This window comes from Callospermophilus lateralis, unplaced genomic scaffold (genome assembly GCF_048772815.1).
Source record: "Callospermophilus lateralis isolate mCalLat2 unplaced genomic scaffold, mCalLat2.hap1 Scaffold_65, whole genome shotgun sequence".
NCBI lineage: Eukaryota > Metazoa > Chordata > Mammalia > Rodentia > Sciuridae > Callospermophilus > Callospermophilus lateralis.
In genome coordinates this window covers 2,109,454-2,123,528 of record NW_027514826.1, presented here as the reverse complement: position 1 = coordinate 2,123,528, position 14,075 = coordinate 2,109,454, and the positions used below count along the sequence as shown (strand labels likewise).

At 40.7% G+C, this 14,075-nt stretch overlaps 1 pseudogene; it reads right to left on the bottom strand.

Annotated features, from left to right (window-relative positions):
• Positions 1–645: 645 nt before the first annotated feature.
• Positions 646–13,111, bottom strand: LOC143640818 (transcription factor E2F3-like; annotated as a pseudogene).
• Between the last annotated feature and the right edge of the window lie 964 nt (positions 13,112–14,075).

Sequence of the window (14,075 nt, the reverse complement as noted above, 5' to 3'; positions counted from 1 at the left end):
GGGATTCAGAGAGTATTTGGGATTCAGAGCCCGGTGGAGTGTGTGGATTTTGCCCAGAACATGTTTGTTGAGCGCCAGTGTGAGTTCGGGAATAAAGAATTGCTGTTTGAATCTACAAGGCTGTGAGTGGCTCGTGATTTTGTGCCCAACCAGACTGCAGCACAACAACAACATACTTCTAAATAATAGGAGTCAAAGACAACTTCTTGATGAATTAAAAGATATTAAATGAAAATGAAAATGCAACTTATCAAAATTTGTGAGATGCAACAAAGGTAATGCTTAGAGGGATATTTACAGCCTTGTATGCACACAACAGAACAGACTTAAAACCAAGTTTGTAGTTTACTTCATGATACTCTCTTAGAGGAAGAAGGTAGGAAGGGTCAACACTGCATGACAGATGCTCTGGTTCCATGATAAAAAAATATCGGTTTATCAGGAGAGTTCATACAAATCATAATCAACGGGTTGGGGATGTGGCTCAAGCAGTAGCACGCTCGCCTGGCATGCGTGCGGCCCAGGTTTGATCTCAGCACCACATACAAACAAAGATGTTGTGTCTGCTGAAAACTAAAAAATAAATATTAAAAATTCTCTCTCTCTCTCTCGCTCTCGCTCTCGCTCTTAAAAAAAAAGACATAATCAACTACACATGAAGTCTTCCACTAGTGGGAGCTTTTCTAAATCATAAGCATCAAAGAGATCGCTGATGCCTTCTTTCTTGCCCAGGCTCAGCAGGTAGCCCTCCTGGAGCACGGGGGGGGGGGGGGGGGGGGGGGCAGCAAGTTCACAAAGGGTCCTTCCAGGTTGGAAGGGATTTGGTCCTCAGTCTGCTGTAAGAGGTTGGCAGGGGAGGCCAAGGGAGAGAGGTTCGCCATAGAAACCGAGCAGTTGCTATGTCCTGAGTTATTTGAAGCCAAGTCTGAAAGGGAAACAATTGGTGTAAACAAAGAGTTAGGAGAGAAATCAAATTCAGTTTTTCTAGAAGAATGAGTAGGTCACCGTTGGTCTGCTCGCCCCAAGATGGCTTTCTGGTACAGATCACCTATTATGCTAACAGGCATGGAAGAGTATGTCCTAGCCTAAATCATCCTTTCAAACACCCACTGTCAGAAAACAAGAACCCAGCAGCTTCAAAGACTGGAGGCTTATGAGTTCAAAGACTTCTCTCCAGTACCTACTCATTGTTTTGAGAAAAACGAAACATACAGAGTTAAAAGTCGGCTCCCTAGTAGGAATTCACTAATTTTAACTTCTTTTTTGAACCACCAGCTTATTAGAAATATTGCATAGAATAAGACACATCCATTTGGAATCTCAGTGGTGAAAAGGGTGGTCTTTTGTTTTACCAGCTCGGGTGCAGTGTATATGCTCAGTATTAAATCAGACCAATTCACTGAAATCACTCCTATTTTTGCTGCTATATTAGGAGACGGTAGGGTAGAAAATGTAAAAAACTTTGTCTTAGCCACAGAGGTGGAAGGAGAAGTTAGGTTTATTTTCCCCCCATATCCAAAAACTCGACAGCCAAGCCTCTTCTGTCCACACATTTTCACGTCCCTCAGTCTCTGTACAGGGTTAAAAGATGCATGGCCAGGTGTAGCCTGATGCCCTCCTCCAAGAGTGGCACGACCTCAGTCTTCACTTCAGCAGCCCCCAAAGCACTGAGGAAATGGTTTCTGCTGATGACAGAAGCCCAAGGGACTCTGGTAGCAGAGGAGGAGCCATGTGCCCAAAATTATTATTTTAAACTGTAAACAGCCTGACTTAAACTACTCCCTTAGTAACAGGAGAAGTTCTGACACAGGATCCTTCTAGTTACCTTCATTCTTAACATTGTTTCCAAAAGACAAAAGGGGTGTTTACCTTTTTAAGTGGGTTTAGGGATATTCCCATTGTGGTCTTGGTTGTTTGCTTTCATTGGACTGTGGGTTTCAGTCTCTTTTGGACACAAGTAAACCTCAATGGGTCCTTGGGTACTTGCCAAATGTATTTGTAGGCTCTGGGAACAGAAGTGGGAGAAGTTCAACCCAGAAGCTCCTTTAAAAATGAAAACCTTAGCCATTTTCATCTATAAGTGGACTGTGAGGGTAACATTCATTCTTCCTTTTGGGTCTTCAGCTCCAGGGACAATTGTCAACTGCTAGAGCAGGGCCAGAGGGCTACAGCCTGAAGGCCGAATTCCAACCCCTGACTGGCCATGCAAATAAAATTTTACTGGAACTTAATCAAGATGGTTCTAGTCGTTTGTGGCTGTTTTCATGTTACAGTGGCAGAGTTCAGGAGCCAACAGCCAACACAGAGGGTGCACGGCTCACAAATCCACAGCCAGGCACCATCTGGCACTTAGACCACAGTCTCTTTCTATCTTTTGTGCAATCTCTGTCTTATAGGTTATAGTTTAGGTCTATATTATCAAAGAATATCCAAAAGCAATCAGAAAAGTATACTCCCTACTTTCTTAAGTCTTTCCATTTCCCCAAAGTCATGTTTAAGTTCTTTAAAACTATGAATAATTTTTTTAAAAATCTTAAAATGTGCTAGGTTATGGAGATACTTGAAAACACGGGTATCTCTGTTCATGGTGGGGGCCCACACACAGGGGAATCGATGTTGAATTTCCCAAGTGGTTCTAACTGATCAGAACCAGTAGAGAGTCAACTGTGAACAAGAAAGCAGGAAGGGACAAGGCACCTGACAGCTCTAGTTAAATGTCCCAGTAGGTTGAAAATAGACTTTTTGGATATTGAACAAACAGTGAACTGTTAAAAATGTTTTTAAATTTAGGGTTAAGCAAAATAAATGGGAAGGAACCGTCAAGTGCTCAGCAAGGGCAGACGCCAACCAGAGTCACTGGTTCTTGAGCACCAGGCCCCGCAGAGATCCCTCTGTAGAGGGATCAGATGCCGGCTCCTTATCTCTATTGAATCAGGCACTTCAAGTGTTGTTTTTGGAGGAACTTTCACAACTATAAGAGTTTGGTCTTTAAGGCCACTAAATTTTTGAATATTTTGATATGTAACATAAGCTAACGTAGTGAGCGTTAAGGAAATCTTCTGTCTAATTGCCTCGAACACAGCCATCATGAAATATGACAAACAGACACATGGAAAAAATTCAAACCACTGTGTGACTTGGAAGAATATATATGCCTCTTCTTACGAATCTTCAATATATGGGGTTCCTCCAATGAATCTTTATTGGTTGATGTTGTAATCAACAAAAGAAATGTATATTTTGCCCTGCCCATAGTAGCAAAGGGAAAAGGGGCTGCAGCAGATTCCAGTCTCAATTTGTTGTTTGTGTGTTTCAACAAACTCCTTGGAGTCCCAGAAAAAGATTTTTTGTGATACTGGGAATTGAACCCAGGCTGTTTCACATGCTAGGCAAGCACTTTGCCAGAAGCCTACAACACTAGGCCATTTAAATTATTATTTTTTACTTTAAGACAGGGTGTTACCAAGGTGCCGAGGCTGACTTTGAACTTGATTGAGATCCTTGTACACCAGCCTCCAGAGTCACTGGGATTACAGATGAATACACCATGTTGGCCATAATATTTTTTAATTAAAAAAAGAGAGTTTTTTCCTAGAGGTGGTCATACTGATATTCTTTCTTTGAATGCAAAGTTCTGGTTTTTTATTCATTTCACTAAGTGCCAATCTTGGAAAACTATGTGACTCCACTTTCATTTGATTTTCTTTTTTCTTTGTGATTAGTATTCACAGTTCATTGAGCAGGTGGTAATGAAGCTGGTCACAGGTTGGATCCTTAGTGGTTATTTTTCATAACTGCATAATGTTACAGCATAGAACTCCATCTGAAAGAAAAAAGATCTGCAATGTTGGGCCCACATATCCTCAGGCAAAAATATGCTTCCTAGATTCAATGGCCTTCAGTCCCCATGATACTTCTGGGTCTCTGTGGTCCTACTCTGAGACCCCTGTTCTGTTCTGAGGTCTGCAGCAAAGCAAGTGAACTGAACAACAGATTCAGGTTTTGCCGATCTTCAAAACATTTGTTAAATTGTGTTAAAATTTGTTATATAGACCATTTGGTTGTTTGTGTGATTTATTCTCTAAATTATTGTATTAAAATAATTTAAAGATATAGAATAAGCAAACAAAAGGTTTTCATGAAATGCTGGGACACATGTGAACCCTAAATCACCAGGAGATTAAGTGGTAGAATTCTCTCTCCCACTGCTCAGCAAGGCTGGCTTTTCCTGTTTCCTCTGCACTAAAGACCAGGTGAACTGGGGCTGGGGAAGCACAGGATTGTGGAGGCCTGCAGGGCCCCCGCCCGCCCATATGCTGGACACCTCACCTCAGGGCCGCCCCATGCTGGACCCGACTTGCTCCTGTCTTGAAACAGGTCCTCAGACCTCCTGAGCTTCCCATCATGATCCTAAGGGAACTGGTCCCAGGGATTTCTTTCAGTTCCCTTGCTGCTTCCAGGTACAAACTCAGAAGGTGTGACCTACTTCCTTTCTTTACCTAACAGGAAAAGGAAGCAGGAGACAGTGGCAAAGGTTACCAGGGCTCGACCGGCAGGAGGAGGCTCTTTCTGTTGTTGTTTTATCATTTTAGCGCTGGCTGGAGGGGATGCCCAAGCTCCAGGAATGAATGATCACCCCGCCTCTGCACGGTGTTATTTGTCCTACTGCTGTGATTGTCCTCGGGGACGAATCTAAGGCAGGGAAGTGCTCCTGGCATCTGGTCTGTCAGCGATTCATACCTCCACAGCTGTGATGCAGGATGGGTGGGCTGGGGAGGGTGGATCCCAGGCCCTGGCACAGACCAGGTGTTATGTACCTGCTGTTAGTCACTGGTACCCCAGCTGGAACACCTGTTGTCTCAAGATACAGGTATTGGAATAATTCAAATATTGAGGCCTCATGGCTTTGTTGAGGTTTCCTTTTAAAATCTTTCTTTGGAGGGCTGGTGATGTGGCTCAAGCGGTAGCACGCTCACCTGACATATGCAGGGTGCTGGTTTCCATCCTCAACATCACATAAAAATAAAATAAAGATATTTTGTCCACCTAAAAAATATTAAAAAAAAAATCCTCCTTTGGAGAAGAGGAGCCCTCACTGCCTTGATAACAGGAAACCAAGCCCCCTGAAAGGGCACCCTGGCTGTTTCAGATGGGATGCTGGACACAGCCTAGTGCTGTCACACTGAGAAGTCTGCTGCTGCTGAGAACTATGAGGTCATAGCTGTGAATTAACCAGGCGGCCCACTGCCACCCCCTGGTAATTCCCTCCTAATGATGCCAAGTAGAAAGCAGGACTGGAACTCCACTGGTGGCTTTACCAAAAGGCATGACCTAAAGTAATTCTCTATATTCATCCAGGCCACATCGAAGGAGAATTTTAAGAAAAATTCTAAGGAGAAAATTCAGAGGAAAATTCTCCTCTTGCTTCGTGTAATGAAATCATCAGCTTACATTGGGTGCCTATGATGACACGATTCTAAGAATTTTATGAGTATTATTCTGAGCCTCTGTACCAAAAAAAAAAAAAAGCTATGAAATGTGCTATTATGATCCCCATTTGACAGAAGAAGAAATTGAAGCCCTGGAAGATTCAGTGACTCACTCCAGGGCATCCACCCGGCAAATGGGATCCAAATCCAGGTGGCCCGAATCTGGGTTGATTTTCTATTTTCTCCTTCCCTGCTAAGAAGTTCCAATATTAATTCTCCAAAGAGAGAAGGAAGTCACCTTTAAGGAAGTCTTCCTTTCTTATCCCAGGATTGATCTCTTTTTAAAGATGATGAAAAACATTTCCTTTGGAAAAAATTCTGCATCTCCCTACAAAGGGGTGGCCCTGCGCTTTCACGCTCCCAAAGATATCTCCTCCCATCCAAAGGATGCCAAGGAATAATTTAGGTGCATTTCCAAAGAACTGAAATCATTTAGTGAAGATACAGCATAGCCATTCTCATTTGTTTTTTTTTTTTTTTTTTTTTTTTTTTTAGAAAGAGTTAGAGAGGGAGGGAGAGAGAGAGAGAATTTTTTAACATTTATTTATTTATTTATTTTTTTTTAGTACTTGGCAGACACAACATCTTTGTTTGTACGTGGTGCTGAGGATCGAACTTGGGCCGCACGCATGCCAGGCAAGCGCGCTACCACTTGAGCCACATCCCCAGCCCCGCCATTCTCATTTGTTACCCTATTATTCCCCCCTTTTTTAAAGGAAGAAAAGAAAACAGGGCCATATATTTCTGTGTTGCCTTCTCCTGGCCACCTACAAATTAAGAACATTTAAGACCCTGCAAGAACTAGCAGTTGTGTGCAGGTATGGGAGAAAGAAATTTCTGGACACTGGATAAAATATCACTGGAAAGAACCCATCCCTAGCAAAACCAAAATCTCTACTCGTGATTCTAATACACAATCCTGGTTGCAAGCCATTAACTCAAGGAAAAGTAGAGAGAAGATACACACCTACTATAAGATACACCAGCCAGACCTCTCTCTGTGTGGTTTCTGCATCTGGATTCAACAAACCATGGGTCAAAAATATTCCAAAAAATTGTACTGAGTATGTACAGACATTTTTTCTTGTCATTATTCCCTATGTGATAGAGTGTGACAACTATTTACATAAGGTTTGCAATGCATTAGGTACTGCAAGTAATCTAGAGGTGATTTAAAGTATATGGAAGGATGTAGATAGGCTGTATGCTGGTACTGTACCATTTTATATAGAGGACTTGAGCATGCACATATTTTGGTATCTTTTGGGGGGAGGTGTTACGTGGTCTTAGAACCAGTGCCCTTAAGATATGTCAGGGGAATAATTGTACTCTCATTTATCTTGACAAACAAAATATCTAATTATAGACTGGAGCATGTGCAATCTAGTGAGTTTCTAGCTCTTAGTTTTATACAACATTTGTGTGTGTGTGTGTGTGTGTGTGTGTGTGTGTTCTGTGTTGAATTTGCTTTGCATTTGCTAATTAAAAATTCCTGTTCAAGTAATAATCCTGCCAACTCTTAGGTGGCATAAAATTCTCCTAAAGTTTTTATATTTTAATAAAACATATCAACTTTCATCCAACTGAAGAAAGAGGAGATGAAGTAAATCTGAAGCAAGTTTCACAACACGAAACTTTAGATCCTAATACATTTCTTTCATTTTCAGGAAGAAAGATTTTAGAAACCAGAGAGATGACCAGGGAAATTTGTTTTTTCCACTCTGCAGTGGCTTAAGAACAGTAGATTATGGAGTTCTTTACTTTAGACTTGATAATGAACTTAAGTAGATATTCTTGGTTCACGCTTTATTTCCCTCATTACTTCATAGGTATTGCTCCTTAGTCATTTGGCATGTGGAATTTAGCTGTAATAACTCTGAAACTTGCCTTATTTTTTCCTTCTGCTCCCAATTATTTCTTGTTAGTAGGTTTGAAGATTCCATTTTTATCCTTAAACGATTTAATAAGTTTATATTTTGATGCCAGTAATTTTCTGTCACTTATTCCTCATACAGCTATATGTGTCTAATCTTCAGATTCTGTTTTTTTTCATTTTCTCCAAATGCTTTTGTTTCCCAATGCCTGAGTTCTTCATTATAGGAGAACTATATTAATCATATTGATCTAGTTAATATTAATAATTCAATATTAACCACTCTGTAATTCAATTTCCTCATCACTTCCATTCATTGAGAATACCTCACATTCTCATTCCATGCCATTATCTTAATATTTAATATTATGTATTATATTTTTTGCTCTTTCTAAAAAAATCAAATTTGATCCAAAATAACATTGCTCTGACCCTCGGTTTATTGTTTCTTACTCTCTATTTTTATTTATTTCTTTGTTTTATCTTGACTCTCAATTACACTTTTATTGAATTTATATTCTATAGTTTAGTGCATTTGGATTCTTTGGGTTATGTTTTTCTCTAGAGTGGTTTCTTTGCCTACTTTTTTAATGTTCTTTTTATCACTGTGGATCATGTATTCCTTCTATCTCTTTTATTATGTCTCTTGTTGGAAATTATACTCAAAATCAACATGACGTGTCCTAGCTTAGCTTATTCATGTTTCTTACCCAACCTCCCTTTTGAACTATATGTTCAAGTTTCTATTTATTTTCATCCATTTTTTTCCCTGTGGCCCATTTTTTGAGCCTGGAGATAGTGAGAGAAGACAGTTGGGGAGGACCTCAGCCTTCCTAGTGAACTTGGACTCCTCTGTTCTCTGAATTTTTACGTACCATCTGTGCCAGAGCACTTCCACGAAGTGAGTTTTGGCTCTTCCTTCCATATCAGATGGTGCCTTGGAGAGCTATAGTCCTCAAGGGTTTTTTCTTGGTGAGCTTTGTTACTTAGGCACCATGATGAGCACTTGTATGCTTCTTTAAATCCTCATAACAGCTCATTCAAGTAGGTCCTGTAATCACTTCCTGTATTTTAGATGAGGAAACTGAGCTTCACGTGAAGTCTGTCCGATTATTCTGCTCTATTGATCTATTTGTCATCATCCTACAGTTTAAATTTTTGTAGCTTACATTTTATATAAAATATATTAACATATTTATTTATATAATGTAACATAGTAGCACATTGTAAGATAAAAGATATGGAATTATATACAATACTAATGTATTAAAAATACATACTTTAATACGTTTCAGGTGATTTCCTTCCTCGGATTTTATTCATGTATATTTTCATATTTTTTGGCAAGAACTCCAGTATTATCAATTTATCCAAAATCCTTTGCCATTTTTATTGGAGTTATATATTACAGGACAATTTGAGAAGTGACATAGTGAGTATTACCATCAAGGGCCCAGCCTGCCACTACATTTGGCTAATTAACCTCACTTGCATTTTGTACTAATCTTGAAATTCCCAAGTAGTCCATATTTGTTGCTCTTGTGAATATAGTATATTAACCTTTCCTCTCATTTCTAATTATTTATGGTTAATATATATAAATGCTATTATATAATATAAAAATCAATATTATTAATAAATTAAAAATTATTTTCCTAGTAATTATTCAGTTACCTCTCTTGAGGTTCATAGGAGAATAATCTTTTTATTTATTAAAATATTGTCCTTTTGCCATTTTTTTATATTTATTTTTTAGTTTTCAGTAGACACAACATCTTTGTATGTGGTGCTGAGGATCGAACCCGGGCCGCACGCATGCCAGGCGAGCGCACTACCACTTGAGCCACATCCCCAGCCCCACCTTTGCCATTTTTATAATTCTTAACAGGAACCATGACACCTGCCTGTCATCCTAATAATGCAAGAGGCTGAAGCAGGAAAATTGCAAGTTAGAGGCCACCGTGGGTAATTTAGCAAGCCCCTGTATCAAAATAAAAAATAAAAAGGGCTGATGTAGTAAAGTGGTAGAGTATCCCTGGGTTCAATCTCCAATACCACACACACAAAAAAATAATCGATATGTACATTTTTTACCCTATTGTTATGAGGTCTCTGTGCAGCGAGCAGTTCTGGCAGAATAAGGTTCAGCTGGTCTATCAGTCAGCTTCTCACTCCAAACTCAGTGGCTTAGACCAGATCAGACAGCCTGACTTGCATGTCCTCCAAGCTGCTCTGCTTGTCCACGAGGGGTTGACTGCCTGAAACTGGGCTTGGCTGGCCTGGCTCCAGGATTCAGGTTGTTGGGGTCAGGAGTTGAATTTAATTTTCTTTTGATTTATTTTGTGTTTATAGCCAGATGTTGAGAGCCACAGCCGAAGGGGCTCCAGCAAACTTTCAGACTGCCAGCTGATGATTGGCTCACAGCGGCCCCAGCAACACCTAGCTGATTGGCTCCTCTGTGGAGATGCTCATTGAGCTGTTTCCCTGCCCTTTCAGACTACCAGCTGATGATTGGCTCACAGCGGCCCCAGCAACATCTAGCTGATTGGCTCCTCTGCGGTGATGCTCATTGGGCTGTTTCCCTGCCTTTTCAGACCACGGAGCTACTCATTGGGGGACTTTTTTGGCTCCGCCCATGCAACCCAGCCAATCGGCCTCAAGAGCAGGAGGATTGTGGGAAGAAGAGGTTGTTGGGGTGTGTGGCTTGTGGGAAGCTGGTGGTGGCAGTTGGGCTCTGAGGGTTTTATTCCTGAGGAGCTGTTTTGTTTATCTTGTGTGGTTCTAAAAATAAAGTTAGTTTCTTTTGACAAGTGGCTCCTGAATTGTGCCCAGCCAGACTGCGGCAGCCAGAAGTGTGCTTCTTAGCCGAAGTACTAGTGTTTAAACCGAGATGATCTGCTGTTATTTGGAATGCAAAGCAGCTGGATTGACCCTTGCCAGAAGACTCACCACTAAATTAGTACAAACACTGCCCAGACAGCCTATGGCGGCTTCCAGCGGACACTTGCTGTCACTTCCATGGTCTTTCTAGAGTTCGCTTTGATTCACATTAAGCAATTCCTACCATCTTCATTTCTTTTGGAGGGCTGCATCTTTCTCACCCTTTAATGTGCACTGGAATCTCAGGAGTCTTGTTCAAATGCAGCTTCGAATTAAACAGCTCCAAGGTGGAGCCTGAGATTTTTCAGTTCCTGCTCTAAGTAATAAGGTTTAGACCAAAGGAAGTATATAATTTTTACTCCACTTTTAAAAACAGTTATATACCATTAATGGCAGTATTACAGTGGCGTAAGTGGAGTGAGAAGAGTCCTGGACATGATGGAGATTCTGCTTCTGTGTCTGCTATTTACTAGCTGTGTGGTCTCTGTGTTAATTTTCTTGGACTAGAAAGCTGGGAAAATCATTCACCTGAACGTTGGTGAGTGTATTTCACAAAAAGCATTCAAGTGAAAGGTATCACACTCCATGATTAATTAGAAGAGTTCTCAGCATTTCTTAGGCAATTTATTGCCATCAAAATGATAGCATAATAATCAATATTATTAATAAATGATAAAAGAAATCTTTGGGCCAAGTGCAGTGGTGCACACCTGTAATCCCAGTAGCTTGGGAGACTGAGGCAGGAGAATTGAGAGTTCAAAGCGAGCCTCAGCAATGGTGAGATGCTTAGTAACTCAGTGAGACCTTGTCTCTAAATAAAATAGGGCTGGGGATGTAGCTTAGTGGTCAAGTGCCCCTGAGTTCAATTCCTGGTACAAAAAAAGAAAAAGAAAAAGAAAAAGAAATCTTTGGTATGAAATGTCCATCACTGTGCCTAGTTTTTATTCAATTTGGTAAGATTGGGTAAAGAGGTTCTTATGCAGAGATGTTATTCTGTCCTTTTATGTAGCTCCCACTTGGTGTTGGCTGTTGCATGTGTGTTGTTTCAAGGAGAACAAACTCAATGAATAGCACAACCATCCACCTGTGAATGTTTGAGTTTGCATTAGTTGGTATACTTTAAGCTGCAAGAAATAATACCTCAAATTAAATTTGCTTCAAGCAATAGGGAAATTTTATTATGTAACTTAACGAGACTTGAGATAGGGTAGCTCTAAGGTTGTCTGACTCTGCAGCTGGACAACTTTTCCATTTTCATTGCTTTGGTGTTGTGGGATCCCCCTTATGATCTCAGAGTGGCTACAGCAATTCCAACTACACAGGACAGTGTCTAGGACAGAGACTTCTTTGTTTTTCTCTATTCTCTATTCTGATGGAGGAAATCATTCCCAGAGGGTTCCCCAAAGACTTGCTTTTCAATCTTATTGGCCAGAGTTGATTCACTTCCACATTTCTAAGCTAATTCCACTGGCAAAGGGAATAAGATGGTCATGCTTACCTAAACAGTCCGCTTGGGAATTATTGCTGTGTGAAATGGAGGCCAGAATACAATCATATAATTTTTACTCCATTCAAGGGGCAGGTATGACTGTTGAGACACTTGGTGTAGACAATGTTCTAAATGTGAAGGGCATCAATAATATCTTCATAGTGGCAAACACTTTTGAAATTTCTTAGGACAGGTCCCTCTGTTTTAGTAACAAGTGTAAATATATTTTTCATCTTCAGTTTACATTTTTTTGCAACAGGGGACTAGTTATCTTGAAGGTCTTTAATTTCTCCTACCCTCTTGACCCTTACCTGTACCCCCTGCTAGAAATCAAGTAAGGCTTTGGCATCACTTGTTTACAAGTGTTGTAAGGGGGTATCATCCTTAGTTTTTGAGAATGGGGGAGACCTTAAGACATTGTATAGGGGGTAAGAACATTTTCCCAGCCTCAGCCCTGCCTGCCTGCCTTCATCTGGCCCCTCTGATTCAAACTCACACTGAGCCTGCTAACCTTCCTTGAACACTGCTTCCAACAGTCAGTAACATATCTCCTTTAAGTTCTTGAAATATACTGTTTTTTAAAAAATTGGGTCACCTTGCCAGAATTACCAGCAAACATCCCCCATCCTGGACAACCACCAAATGCCACTGGCTCCCACCTTTTGCAAATGAATAGGAAAACTTTTGTGATCTTGCGACATCAGATTTGGGAGTTACTAAAATATGATCCATTTACTCTGAAGTCTGAGCAAGTGATTCTATATAGATTTTCATGCTTAGCGGTGTGTACATCTAGATAGATGGAAGTCACAATCTACCTGCTTCCAGAGTAGTTCACCCTTTTGCAGAGATATTGGAAAATCCTCTAATAGCCTTCTTGGAAGCTTCAGAAATAGTTTATTAGCTATTTCAAGAGGGAAGAGAAATAACATTGAAATTAACCTCACTGTTATGCAACAAAAACTTTTAAAGTGGCTGTTATTCAAAAGGGCAGGATTAAAATCTTATCCTCCTATCAAAGTTAGATTTTTTCTCCCTGTACTCATTACTGTCATTAAAAAAATGTCACAAGGAAATTTTGTCACTTCAAGGAAATTTTAAGAATGATGCTTGTTTTTATGCTTGTGAACAAGGGAGTTAGGGCTGTCTGTGCTTTGCATAGACACCTTGGCTGGCTGAGATTTTTGGAAATGAGGAGAGAATATTACCAATGCAGGTAGCCTGCACAGTTGTGTTTAAGTGACAGTCTGCTGCAGGCCAGGAGCAAAAAGTCTCTGACTTCCTGATGCCTGCCTGACTCTCAGGGAGCTGTGGAAGGTGGTCATAGAGGCTTCCAGGCACAGAGAAGCCAGAGTCACTGAGTTTTGGAACAGTGTTCATTGTGTTGCAAGCACCCAACAGCGCTATTGTCATTTCCTCTAGGCAGAATCTTCTTACCCCAAATTCCCCATGCAGCACAAACACCAGGTGAAATGGTTTAGTAGGGCTAGATTGCCTTTCAAATAGATCCTAAGTCCCTGCACTGAACACTTCCAAATATCCACACACACCCCAAGCCTGTTAAAAATGCAGACTAAAGAGGCTCATCCCTGTATGCCTCATTCAGTTGCTTTGTTCAGAACTCTGAATCTGCATGTTAACCTTAAAATTCCACGTGGATCTGACACCAGTACTCAGAAGAAAGTATTTTAAGACAAATTGTCCAAAGTCAGAGACTTGAGACTTGAGATTCAGCACCTACCAATCTTCACCAGCTTTGCCAGTTTGGTGGCTCAGTTCTTGAAGAAGGAAAGTAAAGAACACAGAGACGAGGTCATTGCTGAAAGGCTCTTTGCTAGTAGTGACTTGCTCTGAGATGTAACCTTGAGCCTATCTGATCCAAAGCCCATGTTCTTAGGGGGCCATACTGTCTTTCAAACAAGTACTTAGCTAAGCCTTGATGTGGCTCTGAGCACACAAAGCTGACTACAATAGTTTTCATTTGTGCAACTCATTCTAGTGAGTTTTGAGGGCTTGATTCTTTCTGTGTTTCCAGATGTGGAAAAGCAGTTTGTCCAGTGATGGGAAGGGCCAGGACTACGAATCACCTCCTGGGGATTTTTCTCCTGGAGCAGGATGACAAATGTAGTGTATTGGACAACTTGGTTTATGGTCTGCCTTGCCAGCTATGAAGGATCTCCAGGAACAAAGCAATCCAAAATGGCTTGGTCTTTGAAGAATTTTAATGGTGCACTATTCTTTCCTCACCAATGAGTCTATTTCTTTCTTTTTTTTTTATTTTTTTCCAGTACTGGAAATCGAACCCAGGGACACTCTACCACTGAGCTACATCCGCAGCCTTTTT